The sequence below is a fragment of the Marmota marmota genome, unplaced genomic scaffold, assembly GCF_001458135.2.
Source record: "Marmota marmota marmota unplaced genomic scaffold, marMar, whole genome shotgun sequence".
Classification (NCBI taxonomy): domain Eukaryota; kingdom Metazoa; phylum Chordata; class Mammalia; order Rodentia; family Sciuridae; genus Marmota; species Marmota marmota.
Window position 1 is genome coordinate 4,094,784 of NW_026000169.1, and position 20,395 is coordinate 4,115,178.

General features: G+C 35.8%; 1 protein-coding gene across 5 annotated transcripts in view; it reads right to left on the reverse strand.

Moving 5' to 3' along the window:
- Window positions 1-20,395, reverse strand: part of Eps8 (epidermal growth factor receptor pathway substrate 8) — a 161,746-nt gene that overhangs the window by 78,264 nt on the left and 63,087 nt on the right. Inside the window, exon 1 of one of the 5 annotated variants that reach the window (XM_015498204.2) lies at window positions 14,713-14,873. The exons of 3 other annotated variants lie outside the window; for them this stretch is intronic. The gene's annotated coding sequence lies outside the window, so the exon portion shown is untranslated. Of the gene's footprint in view, window positions 1-14,708; window positions 14,874-20,395 lie in introns of those variants that run through there. One more of the 5 variants, XM_015498203.2, reaches the window with a different exon arrangement.

The window sequence follows — 20,395 nt, forward strand, 5'->3', positions numbered from 1 at the left end:
TCCACATACACAGATATGTATTAACATGTCACATTTATATAATCTGTGCCTAAATTCAGGATTGTCCTTGTCCTTCGTTAATCTACAAATTCTGATGTAAATATGATACTTATAGGATTTGGGTACAATTAATAGCAAGTCTTCTTCTAGAACAACAACCACTTAGATAAGCTTGAATCATTCTACTGTCCCACTACATTTATGTCAAGTCTCACTTGTTTTCTAAAACGCTGGAAGTATCTCACAGACCTCTAAAAAACACCAAAATGATACTGCCCTCAACACAGCCCTCAGGGGAGAAAAATACATATAACATTTCCTTCTTCAAAATAACAAGCAATTAAACGGAATCTGGCTGTTTGTTTCCTCTTGAGTAATCTAGCCTGGAAAGAGTTCAAACATCTGACTCCTGCAGTATTTTGCTTTCAGTAGGAAAACCATCTTTTTGTATGTCAAGTCAGCTAATAAGAATTCACTCGTATCTATTACTGGTTCATGGGAACTGACTTGAATATTAAATGATTACACATTTCTAGTTTTAAACATGTGAAAAAGAAATTCCTTCGTAGCTAGTGAGGCCGACTAAGCACTCTGAAATAAACCAGACCACTCTGACCTGCAGATTACAAGGGAGCAGTGGAATAGCACAGATTTATCCCAGGGAGGGATAGCCCTCAGAGCTACAGCCTAAGGAAACAGAATATTCCCATTGGAGGTGCTCTTGGAGGCCTGTATGCCAAAGGTTCTAGGACCACAGAACCTTGCTGTTTCCTTAAAATATACCATTTATCCACGTCATGCAGTGAATGAAAATCCACCACTGGAAATTAATTTATTCCTTTGAGTTAACCATTTTCACCCCCTAGGAACCATTCAAAGTATAAACACATCTGAAAGCAGAAACTCGTTATGCCATGAACATTGATGAATGAATTTCCAGGTACTTTTCTCCTACAACAGGAGGACTTTCAGTGATGTGAAAATGCCTATGGAGTCATAAAATTCTGTACCCAGAAATGTAAGAAATCTGCATAGAACTGGAGCAATAGCAAGTTACTGGAGAAATTTGCCTGCTTGACACATTCACCTATATTCAATGCCTACATCCAATATATTAATAATCATTGAAATTGTGAAGGGAATTCCAGCCTATGCATGGAATAATTATTTATTAGGGGCAAACATCCTATAGGGTGAGCAAAAGCATGTAACAAATTCATTATTTGGGGAAAATTTATTACCTATAAGATGTGCTTTGCATAAATGTGGTTGATATCTGGGGCCTCTTCATTAGCAAGGCAGACAAGCAAATGGATCATTAGAATACATTTTACTAAATGCTATTATCATAGTATGAACAATGTACTATGAAAGCGTCTACCTAGGGCAACTGTTGATAGGTTTTATGTAGGAGGAGACCATAGAACCAGGTGTTGAAAGATAAGAGAATATATCAATTGTATATGAATAGGGAGTTAGAGGGCATCCCAGATACATGCAAAACAAGGTGCAGATGGGTATAGTGGTGCACACCTGTAATCCCAGTCTCTCTGGAGGCTGAGGCAGGAGGATCACGAGTTCAAAGCCAGCCTCAGCAACGGCAAGCCTCTAAGCAATTCACTGAGACCCTATCTCTAAATAAAATACAAAATAGGGCTGGGAATGTGGCTCAGTGATTGCGTGCCTCTGAGTTCAATCCCCAGTACCCCCCCCCAAAAAAAAAAACATGGTATACCAAAGGCATGAGCTGGGTGTGGTAGCACATGCCTTTAATCCTAATGCACAGGAGGCTGAGGCAGGAGGATCGCAAGTTCGAAGCCAATTCATCATTTTAGCAAGGCCCTAAGATACTTAGCGAGACGCTGTCTCAAAATCAAAAATTAAAAAGGTGGAGAGGGTGGAATATGGCTCAGTGGTTAAGCACCCGGGTTCAATCCCCAGTACCAAAAAAAAAGAAGAACATGAGTTCCACAGGATAGTTAGATATGCTATTCATGTTAATCATACTACCAGTGTTTAGGAATATAACTATGCAGCATTTTTCTAGTTTTGTTTTAGTTTTGGTGCTGGAGATTGAACCCAGCCTCATGCATATTAAGCACATGCTATATCACTACTAGCTATATCCCCATCCCTTACGGGGGAACTTTAGAAGGCAGACTTGAACAGGAAGCAAAGTTTACTGATTTTGATATAATTTTGTCCGTTTCTTTCATTCCTATGAGAATACCCTTAATTGCATTCTATGTATTTTAAAAAAAACTAAGACTTGCTTATATCATTCCCACAATTTCTTCAAATTCCATAGTTCTTCAAAGAGAAACAAATATTTTAACTCATGTAAAATGTACTTAAATAAGCTAAAAGAACACAGCCCATATTTTTTAGAGTTTTTAGTTACATATGAAACTATTATATTCATCCTATTTTAGAATGCACAGGAATGTATAGATTTTAATTTAAACAAACTATATTATCATTATACAGCACCTTAATAAAAATCTCTAAATTATGAGATCTACAAACTAAACTGTCTTAGTGGGGAGGGGGGGCCACTGGACCAGTTCAATCAACTCCTGGTTCTGCTCTAAGATTATCCCACTGTGCCTTTTACAAATGCAAATTTTCTCACTGATCCTGAACCTTAATTTTCACTTTAGTCAGATGGAGTAGGGCCCCCCTTGCACACAAATCTATATAGAAGTTATGAAATAATTTAAATGCAAAGCTATTTTAAATGTAGACAATGATTTAAAATAGATGTGTTATTATACATGTAGATCATTACTTATAAAATGGTTGAAGAATTTTTTAAGGTTTCTACATTCCACTTTTTAATTAAGACTTTAAACCATGTTAAAAACATGCAAACTTTGAAGAAAATGTCAATTGAACAAAATAGTATACATTAGTACTCAAAAGGGGGTACTTTAAAAGTTCTATTCAGAAGCTGAGTGTGGTGGTACATGTCTGTAATTATAGCAACTCAGAGGCTAAGGTGGGAGGATCAAGTTGAAGGCCAGCCTCAGCAATTTTTTTTCAAATGAAATAATTTAATCTTTTGTTGGTGGTAGTGGTGGTTATTTTTAGTTACACATGACAACAGGGTTCATTTTGACATAATTAAAAGCATAGAATATAATTTATTCTAATTCAGTCCCCAGTACTTCCCCTTCCCCTCCCTTCCTTCCAGTCCCTGTTCTCTTTCCTCTACTGTACTACACAGGAAAGTTAAGTCAGATTCATTCTGCTGTCTTTTTCCTATCCCATTCCTCCTCCCTTCCCTTCATTCTCCTTTGTCTACTCCACTGATCTTCTATTTTTTAATCACCCCTCCCCCTTATTTTGGATTAGCTTCCACATATCATAGAAAGGATTCAGCCTTTTCCTAGAACTGGCTTATTTTACTTAGCATGATAGTCTCTAGTTTCATCCATTTGCCAGCAAATCCATAAAGCCATTCTTCTTTACGGTTGAGTAATATTCCATGGTGTATATATACCACATTTTTTATCCATTCATCTGTTTAAGGGTATCTAGGTTGGCTCCACAGCTTAGCTATTTTTAACTGTGCTATTATAAACATTGATGTGGCTGCATCACTGTAGTAAGCTGATTTTAAATTCATTGGATATATGCTAAGGAGTGAGATAACTGGGTCAAATGGTAGTTCCATTTCTATTTTTTTCAGAAATCTCCATACTGCTTTCCAGAGTGGTTGCACTAATTTTCAGCTCACCAACAATGTATAAGTGAACCCCTTTCTCCACTCCTCACCAACATTTATTGTTACTTGTATTTTTGATAATTGCCATTCTGAGTGGAGTGAAATGAACTCTCAGTATAGTTTTAATTTGCATTTCTCTAATTGCTAGAGATGATGAACTTTTTTTCATATATTTGTTGACCATTTGTATTTCTTCTTTGGAGAAGTTGATATTTAGTTCTTTTGCCCATTTATGGATTGAGTAGTAGTAGTAGTAGTAGTTGTTGTTGTTGTTATTGTTGTTGTTATTATTATTATTATTTGGTGTTAAGTTTTTTTAGTTCTTTGCATATCCTAAATATTAATGCCCTGAGGAGCAGAGGGCAAAGATTTTCTCCCATTCTGTAGGCTCTCTCTTCACACTTCTGATTGTTTCCTTTGCTGTGAAGAAGCTTTAAATTTGAGGCTATCTCATTTATTGATTTTTCATTTTACTTCTCATACTTTAGGCGTCTTATTAAGGATGTCAGTTCCTGGGCCAACATGTTGGAGTGTTGGGCCTACATTTTCTTCTAGCTGATGCAGGTGTTTCTATCTAACTCCTAGGTCTTTGATCCACTGTAAATATTGTTCAGGGTGAGAGATAAGGATTAAATTTCATTCTACTACATATGGATTTCCAGTTTTCTCAACACCATTTGTTATGAAGTCTAGCTCTTCTCCAGTGTATGTTTTTGGCACCTTTGTCTGAGATAACCATATCTATGTGGTTTGATCTCTGTGTCTTCTATTCTATTCCATTGGTCTTCATGCCTATTTTGGTGCCTATACCAGGCTTTTTTTATTAATATGGCTCTGTAATACAATTTAAGGTCTGGTATTATGACGCCTCCTGCTTTGCTTTCCTCACTAAGGATTGATTTGGCTATTCTGGGTCTCTTGTTTTTTTAAATCAATTTCATAACTGCATTCTCTAGTTCTGTGAAGAACATCATTGGAATTTTGATGGGAATTGCATTGAATCTGTATAGCACTTTTGGTAGTATGACTATTTTCACAATACTGATTCTTCCAATCCAGGAACATGGGTGGTCTTCTAAGGTCTTCTTCAATTTCTCTCTTTAGTGTTCTATAGTTTTTATTGTAGAGGTCTATTATCTCTTTTGTTAGATTGATTCTCAAGTATTTTATGTTTCTGAAGCCTCAACAATTTAGAGACTCTCAGCAACTTAGCTAGACCCTGTCTCAGTATAAAAAATAAAGAGGCCTGGGAATGTAGCTCAGTGGTAAAGTGCCCCTGGGTTCAATCCCCAGTATCAAAACAAAACAAAACTGGAAAATAGCCCCGTAGTTATTCTCTTAAACATCAGAAATATGAATTTGGGCATGGTGGCACACGACCATAATCCCAGCAACTCTGGAGGCAGAGGCAAGAGGATCATATGACAAGTTTGACACTAGCCTCAGCAATTTAGCAAGGCCCTAAACAACTTAGTAAGACCCTGCCTCAAAATAAAAAAATAAAAAGGGCTGGGTATGTGACTCATTGGTTAAGCACCTCTGGGTTCAATCCCAGTACCAAAGGGGAGGAAAAATTAGAAATATGATTAATATGAGTAACTTATCTCACTATTTGGGTAGATGGGTATCGTTTTTCTTGCTGATCAAAACAAAATTTCAACTCTTAGCACTTACTACATCTGCTAGCCAATATTATTTTTTTGTAAGAAAACAGACTTATGACATCTAATAAAACATCTTCAAACTTCACATTAAACCCCAACAGTCTGATATCATTACACTGAAGTTTAAACTTAAATAAAATATACACAAGTATCATTAAAATCTTGTATAATGAAACATACATATGCTGTTACTACCATAGTTATTTTTTAACCAAAAAGTCTAACATCCACAAATAACCATGAATACATTTTCTGTCTCCAGTTCCCATTCAACTTCTTACCTAAGATTACCTCTCTCTTTTTTCAATTCTGCAAATCCATATTTCATCTCCATTTTATGGCAAATATCTTACAAAAAAAGTCCCCCCCCCCGCCGTGGTTACTGCAATTTTATCTCATATATTCAGGAAATGGGCAACCCTCTCCTTTTTCTCTTTCTACTTGATGAATTCCTCAGCAAACTCAAACCTAAAAATGAGAGTATCTCAATTAAGAATTCCAATTTGCTTATGAAGAAATAAGTTCTATTAATAGGAAGTAGTTGAGTATTTAACTTCCTTATTAAATCCCTAAGTATGATTATCATGTGTTATTTGGTTGCTAGGGATCACTTCAACCCCTCCCTCTCCAGATTCTAGTACAGAACATCCTTCCTCAATTGGTTGTTTTAGAAAACAGGCTACATGCATCCTATCTCAAATTCATTCTTGACATTTTAATAATGCAAACTTACTTTTCATGCTCATATGCAGATCCAATTGGAGCAATCTACATTCATTTTTTTCCTCTTTTCTGGGCAGCATGACTTCAGGTTAAGTTCCATTCAGACTCTCAAACAGCAGTTAAGATTTGAGAAAGCTGGGCAGGTAGTAGCCTAAGCAACCTTTGGGATTACTAACAACCTCAGTATCTTCAAGTAATCAGATTGACTTCAGAGAGGAGGGTAGTGGTCTTCACCAAGCAATCCCTGGGCTCACAATTACACCAGTAATTTCCCAGCAAAATATCCATTTATTATTTATCCATTCAATAAATCTTGCTGAAGGTATACTACCTGCCAGCAGGTACTATATATGCAAAACAGGTATAATTTCTGTCCTCAGACTTGTTAGGAGATACAATGGCCTTCTTTGATACTTCCTTGGATCTGTATGCCAAGCCCTTTCTTGCCTAACACACTCTGTCTGGAATAATTATCCTCTTTGTTTTTGCCTAACTCCTGCAACTCTGCCTAAAAATGGGCCCTGTCAGGAAGTCATTCCATGACTGACCAATTTGTCTCAGATGCCTCATACATGAACAGATTTTTCTAAAAGGGTTCAGCTGGAAAGGACACTTACCATGAATGGAGTGTCTGATATATGTTTTATATCTGCTTTGCAAAAATAAACTACTACCCTCTACACTTTCTTTTGAAGCAGAACACATTTTCCTATTTTTGTACTTTATATTAAAAATATTTAAGTTTCATCTTTCTTCTGGGTGAATACTATATTATTATTATTAAGTATGAAACTTGAATTTTCTGTCCTTTAGACTTTCTTCAAAACTCTTTATAAATGCACCCAAAGATATTCCCTAATGTACAAATTTTATAATAAATTTGACAATTCTCAAACCTATCTTGTTTTATGATTATACACCTTGGGTTTTTTGAGTCACTAGCTAAACTTAACTACAATGTCCATATTTGATATCTACTTATTTTCTTTCTTTCTTTCTTTTTTTTTTTTTTTTTTTTTGGTAGTAANTTTTTTTTTTTTTTTTTTTTTTTTTTTTTTTTTTTTTTTTTTTTTTTTTTGGTAGTAAGGATTGAACCCAGAAGGGTTCAACCACTAAAGCACATCCCCAGCCTAATATCTACTTATTTTCAAGTCAGAATTATGAAGTCTATGCTCACTGTTACAAGTTTTCTTTACCACTCTGTTATCTGGAACAAGCCAGATACACATGAAATCCTACTACTTGTTAAAAGTCAAAGTTGAGGCTTTCTTAAACTCCATGAATCTAGTTTCTTCATTTGTAAAATGGTTATAAAATCTCTCAAGGATATGAAAAGTAAAAAAGATAAAAAGCCCCCAGCAAAATATCATGCTAAATAAATATCAATTCTTTCCTACATTTGGAAAAAGGGTCACATGTTTAAAAATGTAGCCCCTTACAAAATATAACAACACTTTACACACCTAATCTGATTTCCTAACAAGAACAAGCCTAAAGTCTTTTTGCTTCACAAGCTACACAACAGGTCAGACAACAAACTTTCTGAAAAAGCCCAGGTTCAAAATATTTTAGGCTTTTTAGGTCACATTGTATCTTTATCAATATTCTTCATTTTTGTTTTTGTACTTAATAACCCACTAAAAACGTAAACATTATCCTTGGCTCATAGAAAGAAAACAGGCCTCTGGCTGTAGTTTGCTTTAAGTTCACACATACTCATTATTTCTACCCTGGCTTACCCTATGACTTCATCTTGATCAATGCCCAGCTGAACACTATTGAACTTCTAGTTTGACAAACAGTAATTAAATACTTGGTCTTATGTAAAGGCCTTGTGAGGTAACTCACTACCTAAGGGGAAAAAGACATTTCACACACTACAAAAGAAGTCCAGCCATGCATTGCCTAAGCAGAGGGGTATGCTCTGACAAATGTGGTACCTCGATTTTGTCACTGTGGGATCACAGAACACACTTACCACTCCTGAGCTGAATGGTATGGTTGACAACCTGTTGCTTCCAGGGTTCAAACCTAGATAGCATGTTACTGTACTGACCACTATGGGCAACTGTAACAAAATAGTATTTGTGTATTTAAACATAGAAATCATACAATGAAATCTTACATAAAAGATTATTCAAAGGGTACACCTGGAAAGGACACTTAGCACGAAGGCAGCATGCAGGGTGGGAGTGGCTCTGGGTGAGTCAGTGAGTGAGTATGGAATGGACATTACTGCACCTGACTAAGTAACTCTATACTCAGGTTACACGACATTTGTTAAAAAATATATGTGTGTGTGTGTGTGTGTGTGTATACACACACACATTTCTTCAATAAATTAATCTTAGCCTATTCTTAAAGCTTTTTATAAAGCTTTCCGACTTGTTAATAATATTTAGCTTTAGCTTAAAACACTAACACATCGTAGAGTTGCATAAAAACATTCTTTCATTATAAGCCTTTTTCCACTTTATAATTTTATTGTTTTCGCTTTTTAAACTTTTTGTTAAAAACTGAAGCACAAGTGCACACATTAGCCTAGGCCCACACAGGGTCAGAAAGGTCACCATCACTATCTTCCATCTCCACATCCTGTCCCACTGGCAGATCTCCAAGGCAGTAACATGCGTGGAGCCACCATTTCCTATGACACAGTGCCTTCTGGAACCACTCCTGAGGGACTTACGAGGCTGTTTTATAGCTGGCTTTCACACACACGTAAACTCTAAAAGGATGATAAAAGGTATAGTGTAGTAGATACATAAACCAGTTAACATATTTATTATCAAGTACTATGCGTTATACACAATCATAGGCGCTACACTTCCACTCGGCTGGCAGCACAGCAGGTTTGTTTAGACCAGCATCATCATGTGAGAGAGCACCACACCATGGTGTTCTAGACAGGAGGCATTTTGCAGCTCCATTACATTTCATGGGACCACTGTCCTGTTTGCAGAGCCTGACTACACAAATAAAGCCTTTTGAGGGCTTCCTCTAGTGCCACCTCTGATTTTTCTGCTTCTACTAATAATCAGCATTTATAGCACAAACAGTTTATGCTTGTGACCCTTATATTTCTCTTGCCATAGTCTTGTATTGAAATTGGTGCTGTCAGTCCCTCTGTGAGAACTAGTTGGGCTTTGGACGCACTGGAGGTCCTGCGGCTCCACCTCCACCTGGCTCTATCCTTTCCATGTGAAGGTACTGTTGCAAACTCACCTTCTCCCTCCACCTAATTTCCAACACAATCATTTCTTACTTTTTTTACAGTTCAGCTCGCCATCTTATCCCTATTCTCTATTTTTTCCCCACTACTCTTTATGTATAAGTGCCAGGAAAGAGAGAATCAGTTTCAGCTGTTGTCTGCCTCTGATGGTCTGTGCGTTCTTAGCCTAAGTACCTTTGTTTCTTCATCCATCACAGGAATCAAAACGGCCTGTGATGCCAATGACAGTTATTAAGTGCAAAGGAAATAACACATGTGGTAGTTATTAGTTTATAATCTACAATGTATTCTAAGGGACCACTGAGATCTAAAGCACAGAAATCAAATTCAATTCATTTCTACCATTTATGAGTTATTGACCTTAAGCAAGTTAATTAACCCTTGGAAGCCTTCATTTTCTTCGTCTATAAAATGAAGACAGTATAATAGCTATTGCTAGGTTTTTGTGAAGATTACACGACATAATCCATGTCAAGCACTGATCACAGTAAGGCTAGCACATAATAGAGGCTTAAAAATGTTGAACATAATTCTTATTACTTAAGGATAAAATATATTTTTACTACAGGGAGCCACAGCATTGCATGTTTACTTTTGAGTTCCTATTCACTTTTAAGACAATTCATTTAGTCCCACCAGTAAGTTTATGCCTCCTCCCGCCTTTTCAAACAGTATATTGGTGAAACAAGTTCTCAGGCTTTCTCTGTTGCATGGTCTTCTTTCTTACAGGGACCAGTTAGTGTCTTTCACCACTGTGGGGGGTCGGGGGCGTGGAAAAAAGAATCAGTTCACACTCTGTAGGTTGCCAATTAGCACAGTTAAGTGCTGTTTTAATGTAAAATCTATATACATAAAAGCATGTATGCAAAGACACTTAATTAAAACCACAGAGCTTATGGGAAAAATAAAGTTAGAGGTAAATATCAAAAACATTTTTAATAACATATTTTTTTAAAAAAGAAAACATAAGAATCTACTGAAGACCATAAGACCATACCACAGTCTTACATTTGTTAAATGGTTATTTTAAAAACAACAACACTGCAATAATATGGCACTTCACCTTGTAAAAGATCTGAAGCTAGTGTGTGGAATTGGCTGTCAAAGGCTGCAGCCTGTGATTGGAAAGTGGTAAAAGAAGGGTTACCTGAAATCAGACGGAAAGTTATAACATAAAATGTGTGTGGGTGTGGTTCATGATACATGTGAAGTAAGGTATCAGGGTATCTAAGGTGTGTACATTTGCATTCTGAGTGTCTCCATGCAGCTCATTGTTTTAAAGAGACAATGAAGGAAGGTAAAGAAAATATTTCTTAGATGCAATCAAGCATAAGGGATGTGAAATTTTAATTGTGCTCAAATTGTTCCCTAACGTCAACCACTTAGTAACAAATTCCCATTTTCAAAACCAGCATTAGAGCAAAACTATTTATTCTCTTAAGACAGAACTGTAGTCAGTATCTACAAAGCCGGTTTGTCTTCCATTTCCTATCAGCCTCAATCTTTACCTAGGAAGAGTTGTTCTAACTCTACCAGTATCGAGCCACCACACAACACGATCTAAAGTGTTTATAAACTTCAACTTTGATCATTTCTTCAGCTTTCCCTTCTAGAAACAGCTCTAATTCAGAAATAAGGCCTTATTTCTTTAGACTTGTCCCTCAATGTGCATTTTAACAGAGGAGTAAAATGCCTTCTGGTGAATTCACTGCCATGTCATTCCATTTATTAAGTCCTCAAATATTTGTACTGAGCATCTACTGAATATAATACAACACAGGAGAAACTAGACAAAATTACTGTAAGCTCAGAGTGACTTAGTCAATCATTTAAACTCAGTCAACATCACAGGAAGAGTTAAAATATCACAGCACATAAAAAGAAATAAAAGATAGAATGTGAAGCACCATAAGAAAATGCAGAAAACAAAACATTATTTTTACAGTTGGGAGAGAGGACCAGGAGAAATTTAATGGCGCTGGTCAGTGAACCTTAGGAGAGAGGTAAATTTTAGTTATAAAGAGAGGCTTTCCAGTTAAAGTATGAGTAAAGAAAAATAGGGAGGAAATGGGAACTACAATATATATAGAACATTCAGAAACTTAGCCTGTAAACTAAAATACAGGATTACAGGTGATAAATTACACACTAGACAATGGTTTTTATATGATGGGAAATGAGAAGAACACTGACAACTTCTAGCCAGAAGAATGTGGCATGGGTTAAGAATGGGCAAAAGGGAGCTGGCTTTCAGGAGGCTAGGCTTTGAATAAGTAAAGAGAATTCATTCACAGTCTTTGGAATGCCAGCCCAGAGCAGCAGGACAGCTTTCCCCTACCACAATTCCAGGCTTTGTGTCCAAGATTGATATTCATGGCTCTATTTAATGGATACTAACTGTGTCATTTGGTCTGGCAAATTGTATGAAATGGTAAACTAAAGAAAAGTTACCTGCATAATGAGGAAAAGCTTTTTTTTTTTTTTTTTTTTTTTTTTTTTTTAGAAAAATTGAAGAAAAGAGTAGGAAATTGTTACCAGAGCTTTAAATCTGGTGGTTTGGATTATGTACTTAACAAAGTTAAATAGTACTATTCTGAATTATATCTAAATATCTGACACAATGTATTTTTTAATTAAGAAAACAACAACGTTCTTAAACCAAAGCCTTCCTGCAGAAGAGTGATATGTGATCCAAGGCAAGCTTAAGAAACACATACCACTTTGCTGGGATCTTACATTACCAAGTACACTACTTCACAAATTGTTTTAACATTTGAGAAAATAATTTAATAATTAAGAATAAAAGTTTCTTCTAATTCTTAAATCTAGTTAATACAAGTTTCTATATGCAAATGCTACAAATTTTAGCCAAAATAAGAATTATAAGTTCTTCAAATAATTGACAAGTCAATTTTTAAGTATTTACGTGTCAAATTATTTTTTATTTTATTTTATTTTTTTATTGTTGGTTGTTCAAAACATTACATAGTTCTTGATATATCATATTTCACACTTTGCTTCAAGTGGGTTATGAACTCCCATTTTTAGCCCATATACAGATTGCAGAATCACATCAATTACACATCCATTGATTTACATATTGCCATACTAGTGTCTGTTGTGTTCTGCTACCTTTCCTATCCTCTACTATCCCNTTGATGTGGTGAATAACATTTATTGATTTCCGTATATTGAACCAGCCTTGCATCCCAGGGATGAATCCTACTTGATCATGGTGCACAATTTTTTTGATATGTTTTTGTATCTGATTCGCCAGAATTTTATTGAGGATTTTTGCATCTAGGTTCATTAGAGATATTGGTCTGTAGTTTTCTTTGCCAGGCGAGCATGCTACCGCTTGAGCCACATCCCCAGCCCCTCTGCACAAAAATTTTATGATTTCAACTAACAATTATTAAGCCTAAAATTCAATGAGCTAACTATGTACCTTAAAACTCCAGACAGTTCCTTCCATTAAACTTCATACCTACTTTTGTGAATTAATGGCAAATGATGTCCCTGAAAAACAAACTAAAAAGCAGACTTCTCTATACAATTTATTTCAGAATTATTTATATAGAAAGAAGACTAAACACGTATCCTCTCTCTAGTCGTCTCTTCTTATATACAATTTACTTAAGTTAAATTGAAAAAAAGTTTTCAAGTCTAGCTGTTGAGAAGCCAAAACCTCTTTTAAACCATTCCAGGTACAGTATATACAAAGGCACCCTTAAAGTGGGGACAGCTGGGTCAAAGAACAAACTATTTTACATACAATTCCCAGAGAATACATGAAGTTTATATTCCACATGATACTGAAATTTGCCTTGGAATTTGACCAGTAAAGCTCACTGAAACTTTATTGGCAAGGTAAGAATAAATTGAACTATAAACATCTCAAGGACGCTCAACTATCTATTCTACTAAAAGCTGCATAACTCATATGGGTAAATTTTGTGTGCATTGATAATGTCCCTTATGGTATAGAAAAATCTTTAAAAATAAGAGACACATTACAGGAAAATCAACATATATGAGAATATATTTCAAAAAGGTTCAATAAACCATAAATCATGGTATTTGAACTGAAAAATACACATCTCCCAGCACCAAAACAGTGACTTAACCAGTTATTTACTTTTGTTTTCTATATGTTCAGACACAATGTTATCAGTTCCTGATTGGTTTTATTTTATTTTATTTTTTTAATTTTTTATTGTTGGCTGTTCAAAACATTACATAATTCTTGATATATCATATTTCACACTTTGATTCAAGTGGGTTATGAGCTCCCATTTTTACCCCATATACAGATTGCAGAATCACATCAGTTACACATCCATTGATTTACATATTGCCATACTAGTGTCTGTTGTGTTCTGCTGCCTTTCCTATCCTCTACTATCCCCCTCCCCTCCCCTCCCCTCGCCTCTTCTCTCTCTGCCCCCTCTACTGACATTCATTTGTCCCCCTTGCTGATTGGTTTTAAATAGTATCAATCTTAGCCTTGAATGTAGTTACTAGTAACAGAACAATAACAAAAAGGTTGCTTCTGAATATGATTAAATGTAAGAAACCAATAAGAACCTGGAAAATAAAACATCTAGAGACCTCTATATATTAAGAATCATGTTTGTAACTAAACTCAAATTTGATGTTTAAAACACATAATTATAAACTTGGATTTTTGAAACAGATGTTCTTTAAAAGATTCCATTAATTAAACATTTACAAGTTCCATTAATACACATAGATTTTTTAAAAGAAAACTTGAAATACACATATTCAACTACATTTTAGGTCCCAAGTGAAAATGTTTACCCAGAAATCTGGCAAGGTCAAGTCTGTGGGACTCAAAGCCAATAACAACCTAAGAAGGCTAAACCTGGTTAATAAGCAAATTCTCATAATACAACTAACATTGTATAAACAATTCAAAGCAGTTAATATTTATAGGATAATCACAGTGTTTTGTATATAAGTTCAAAGTAATTTTAAGAAAAATTGATGTCTTGTGTCTGTGTATTTCCAATTGTTAATTGTCAACAGATCTCTTTTAGCTCTAAAATGAGGGGGAAATTATTCTCTTAACCACCATGACCCAAAGGAAGAAAGTCCTTTAAATCCCCATCACTGTAAGCAAGAAGACAGGAGGCAGGATTCTGTAAAGCCTGGGGTAACACCAATTTCACCAAGTTCAAAATCCACTTAGAATATCAAAAGGGAATTTAAAAAATTGTCAAATGGCTTACTTGGACTAAAAATATTACTGCAAGTTTCAAGGTCCACAAACACCTTCTCTAATAATTACGCCTTTGAGAGCCCTCCTTAGCAAAGAAAATATTCACAAGCTCAAACTTACCTACCCACACAATTCAGGCAAAACTCCTCCAAGCAATCCTCAAGGTAATACTGAGAGGGCATTCCTCTCGGCTCACTTATGTGCCAAGTGACCTTTGGCACATCCACAGAAAGGGTGGAACTTCAAGCTTAAGTTTCGGTATTGTACCAGACTGAACAAAGTTTCTCCTTTGGCTTCTCTAGGGCGTTAACTAAGACTTCCTCTTCTTGTTAAGTGAGTAAACACAGTTACTATTAAGAGCTTCCAATTCTTGCCTAAGGTGGTAAAAAAAAAGTTGGGGGGGGTGGTTAAATGGTCAAAAACAATGGCTAACATTGATTGAGAACTTACTATGTGCTCTAAATTAACACTATAAGGATAGTTACTATAACTCATTACTTACATGCTGAAGAGGCAGAATCTGAGAAATAGAGTGTTAATAAATAACTTCAGGGAATTGTGGGCACAGCAATATGTTTCAAAGAACTAATGGAGAAGACATCACTAAAAATGCCTTGAAAAGACAAAAAATGAGCGGAATGAAATCAAACATATAGCTTTACTCGCAATAAAGAAAATCCCCTGATGCCAAACCAAAGCTAGATCCAGAGGCCAAAGTGGCAAGCGCAAATACAAATACAGCAAGCGGAGGCCCTGAAGAATGCTCACTGGAATCTCCTGAGTGCTTCAGTCTAGATTCAAATTGATAGCATGTCCCCCTAAGCAGACAAGACCAGAGGAAAAGCATTTGCTCAAGAAAGCAGAACTGTGGTAGATTTCAGCCCCACTATTCCTCAAAACAGAATAAAATCTGCACAGTTGTATATAGCAGTCCTGATGTCCACATTTGGACAGAAGTAGTCTTGGGTACATAAGGTATAAAGTTGTAGAAAGGCCCTTCCATAAAACCAGAGCCATTTTCAAAGTGCTGCCATTGCAGTTAAAAAGTGCTGGGGGCACAGATGAAATTCATCCATTACCTTAGTAATATTTTAAGGGAGCTTGTCTCTGAGAATATGGGGGAGAAGGTAGGGAAAACATTGCAATAAAAACTTAGAATCCTACCAGGCATGATGCCTCACACCTGTAATCCCAGCAATTTAGGAGGCTGAGGCAGGAAGATCACAAGTTCAAGTTGTGATCTGAGGCAGGAAGATCACAAGTTCAAGTTGTGCCTGAGCAACTTGGTGAGACTCTATCAAAAAAGGAAAGGAAGGAAGAAAGGAAGAAGGAAAGGGAAGGGGGAAGGGAAGGGAAGGGACGAACGAACTTAAAGTTTGAATCTTATTTGTGTGAGACTATCCAAGCTAAGAAATTTAATCATGGGCCAGTGATACCCCTAGAGTATCTAGAAGAAGCAAACATAAAACCACTTTAAAGTAATACTCCATAAACAAGGTAACATCGGCAGACAGAAAAAACAAACCAAACAAAATATAGCCATTAAAAGTGAATTTATAATTATATTGCAAAATATGTGAGAAAATTATTCAATGATTGTTAACATAAATACTAAACAGAAAATTTAGAACTCCTTTGAGTTTTTAATATGAAGACTCAAAAAAGAGTATATTTAATTTAATAAAGTGTAAATAAAGAAAACAATAGAATAGAAAACCAAAAGATTAGGTAGGTTTTACCAAACCCAATTCAAATATATGCATATATAAATATATGCAAATATATTGTACACAGAGCACCCAGGTTTTCCTCCAGATTTCTTATAACTTGAAAAAGGAATAGCAGCACTGCGGATAGAATGTTTAAGATTTATTTTAAAAAGTCAACACCGATATTCAACAGTCTAGCAGGACCAATTTCTCTCCAACTTTCGTTTTCTGCCATCTCTTAAGCTCCTGACCACTCTGCTCTGCGTTTCCTTATTCCTGGAATTTCTGACCCATCCCCATGCTGTTCTTTACCATCTCCAGCAGCCAGGTGAAGTGAAAACTAATGTGCACCCAGATCTCCCTTCAGAACTGATGGGTTATTCCCCAATTGCTCCTGTGCTCCTCACCCAGATCTCCCTTCAGAACTGATGGGTTATTCCCCAATTGCTCCTGTGCTCCTCACCCAACATCATACCTTCCTCCCAGGATGGTTTTTCAGACATACAAAGACTGGTTGGCATGTAGAATATAAAAAGTTGGTTCCCTCTCCCCAACTGAGGAGGACAGTGAGAAGCCATTCCAGCTTTGGAGTTCCCCATGGGTCAGATCTTCCTGAGACTGCATTAGCAGCCCAAATTATCACTCTGCCCAATACCAGTTCTTTCCTTCCTTTCCACAGGGTTTGATGCCAAGAGTACTTTTTAGTGTACTTGCCACTTGCCACTATTAGTATATCCACAATGGATATATTAATAATATCCATTTCAAAGTCTGCTTCCTAGGGGACCCAAACTGGGCAGAACGGCATCAGGAAAAAATGGCAGAGTTCAGATACTCAAGAGAATGAGAATAAAGGAATACTGATTTCTTGAAACCAATAGGGAGAACAGTAGAAAGCACAAACAATCTCTTCAGTGTGAAGATCAATATTAAATGTAGCATAAAGGAGAGACTTTAAAATGAATAATATAATCAAAAGTAACAATACAATCATAAAATTCCAAACTAACATTTTAAGGTATTCCTGTAGTTGAGATCTAAAAGAGATCTGAGAGGGTGTCCCAATTCTAACCCCTGTCATTCTTAAGATAATGTCTCATACACCCACAAGTTCCCCGCCGCCTTCCCCCCCCTCCCCGGCTCCTCCCCAAGAAAAACAACATTATCACTTGGAAAGAGTTTTCCAGTAATAAGTTAATAGTGCTAATAAAGTAACAATATTTTGATATACATTTTGCTTCTGAATCATTGGTAAAGATGCTAATAAAGTTTTAAGAAAGGCTAATCCAATACAGGATGGTGTATGACAAATCATTGTCCAGAATAAAACAAAAAAAATAAAATCATCTATATCCATGCATATGTGCACTTAGGATGCTATGCCTAAGGGAATAAGCCATTACCCATGGACCTAAACAAGGATGCAAATCCTTGGGTAATGGCTTATTCCCTTAGCATAAGGCAGTTTACCAGAAGGGATTAGATAAAATATCATATATTGAAATATGACAAAATTGGTTACTATGCATTTTTCCATAGCTTTTTCAGGATGCTGGAAATTGCATATATACCTCTTCACTGGTAACCTTGTCCAACGTCCCATACCTTGTAACCACACATAGAGGCAGACATGATAGGCAATAGCAATAACCTGTCAACTAAGACCATCACATCTTGAAATGATAAAGGGTCACTTACATACAGTGTTAGAAGAGTCAAGCAGAATGGATCAACAATGTCACAACCCCTTTCATCTTGGAAGTATAAGCAGAATCCCAGTTCCTGTATAGGTTAGCCCCAGCTCATCATCTGTCCTTCATTCCTTTCTCTCCTAAGACAATATGCTTTGTCTTCCCAAAACCAACACTTCTTCTTCTAACTTTCTTGAAGAGAGTAAGAAACTAATGTATTAATAATGATATAATCTAAAAGAGATTTTTGCTAGGGAAAAGTCTAAAATACATCCTCAAATTTCAATTATAAACAAGCTATCTAAATTCTTATGGGTAGAATGACCATTTAAATGCTTTAACAATATATCTGAAGAAGGTATAGGAAATGTAATTTACATTTGGAGAGAATCATATCTAACTACTAACATACCACAGGTAAAAGGACAAACATGCATAGTATGTAAGTGAGAGGAAAAACCAATTTATTCATACAAAGAAAAAAGACTAAATGGTTCACTATGGGTTTGGAGTTATTGTTTGGTCATAAAACCTAGATTAAAGGTAGAAAACAGAAAAGTATATATAAATAAACACTTGGTTAGGTAACTAAATACAAACAGCAGCACCAATATAATTCCTTCTTCCTATCAGCTATTTAGAAGAATGAAATCATGATTAAATCTTCAAGTATACAGATGGCATGAGTCTTTTTTAAGTTAGTGAAATACTGATTTGAAAAGGACAAACTACAAAATCATGTAACAAGAGTATGTAAGTGAACAAAATGATAGTTTTACCTTAAACTTGCTAAATTTAGAAAGAAACTAAAGGCAACACCATATAAAAATTATCTGATTAAGGATTTAAATATCTTTAATCTGAAAATCACTGTACAGTTCCAATAAATCAAGATCTTATTTGGCAATGTCAATTAAAAATTTCAACAAATTTTTTTGGGGGAAAAAAGTGAAAACCAAAGGGGGAAAAGTGATTTCTCATGCCCATTCATCCCTATAACCAAAGACAAGGTATAAAACATAAAGCCCTCAGCACTAGAAAAACCACAGGTTTAGGTTTATGTACCATATATGCCACTTAGGAGCTCTGTAACATTCATAAGTAAGGTAACCTCTTACCTTTCACTTGCTCACCTATAAAATGAGACCAGTTTGTAAGGCCTCATTCAGATCTAATTGCTAGAACATTTTCCTAATACAAATTTAAAAGGAGAAATATTTGCTAAATTACATTTTGGCTAAAACACAGTAAGTAGCAGTTTTAGTCTTTTCAACCTACAATGATAAATTTCAGAAAACTGAAATAACCCAATATTCAGAAAACCTAGAGATGAATGAGATGCTATGAGGATATCTGTAAATTCTCTTGACAAATGATCAAATAACACTTTTTGCAGAATCTCCCATTTCTGCTTTTTAAAAATCCTATTTAAATAGCCTGTACTGAAACACAATATATACAAAGAATTTCTGAGAGGAAGGTAGTGCCAATATTTCCCATCATTAAGATGTCACTTAAAATTTCCTCATTTCACCTGGTCCACATGGTAGAGAATGCATATCAAAAGAATTTGCAGAATGTTCCTTATCAGGTAGCATTTTGAAACTTTTAATGTCATCCTCTAAATCTGTCCTTTCCACAAAAAGTTAAGCTCTAAATATAAATACAAATAATAAGAACAACAATAATAATGATGATAGAACTATTTCAGCTTATTAAAATTATGAGTGCACTGGAGTTCTCAAGTGCCATTTGGCAAGTAAATGGCATTTCATACAGAAGTATCAATCCTTCCTAGAGTATTTTTACCTCAACTCTGTAATACAGTCAGGAAGATATCACATTGGCTAGATAATGAGGCTTACCCTCTCCTATCCATAATCATGAGCTATAGTACTGTACAGGAAGTGAGAGAAGAATAAAGGGAGAGGCCAACCAGCAAATAGAAAAAAAGAACTGTACCTGCTGATAAGATATCATCTAAGCAAAAAATCAGGTGAAGTGCCCAACTTGGATTCTGAATCTCAAAACACTGTTAGGTATCACCAGCTAATAACAAGCAAGCAGCCTTGGAAAAATTAAATCAGGAAGCATGACAATAAACAGAATGAAATGTTGGCTTTCTGAAGAGCCGTTTAGAAAAAGCTGTATAAATCTTTGCTAGCATGATATAGCCTATGTCATCCTTTGAAAATAAAACCTGCAATTAAATTTGCACATCAAATGATCCTTGAAGCTTGTATGTTACCAATAAATAGGGACAACAGAGGGGGCTTAAATCAGACAAGCCCTGTCAGTGGCACACAGAACAGGAGTTACATAAAAGAAAACACCACAGCATCACTTCAAACACGTCCTGAGGCTGATGCCATTGAGGTGCTGATACTAAGCTGCCAGGAGACACACC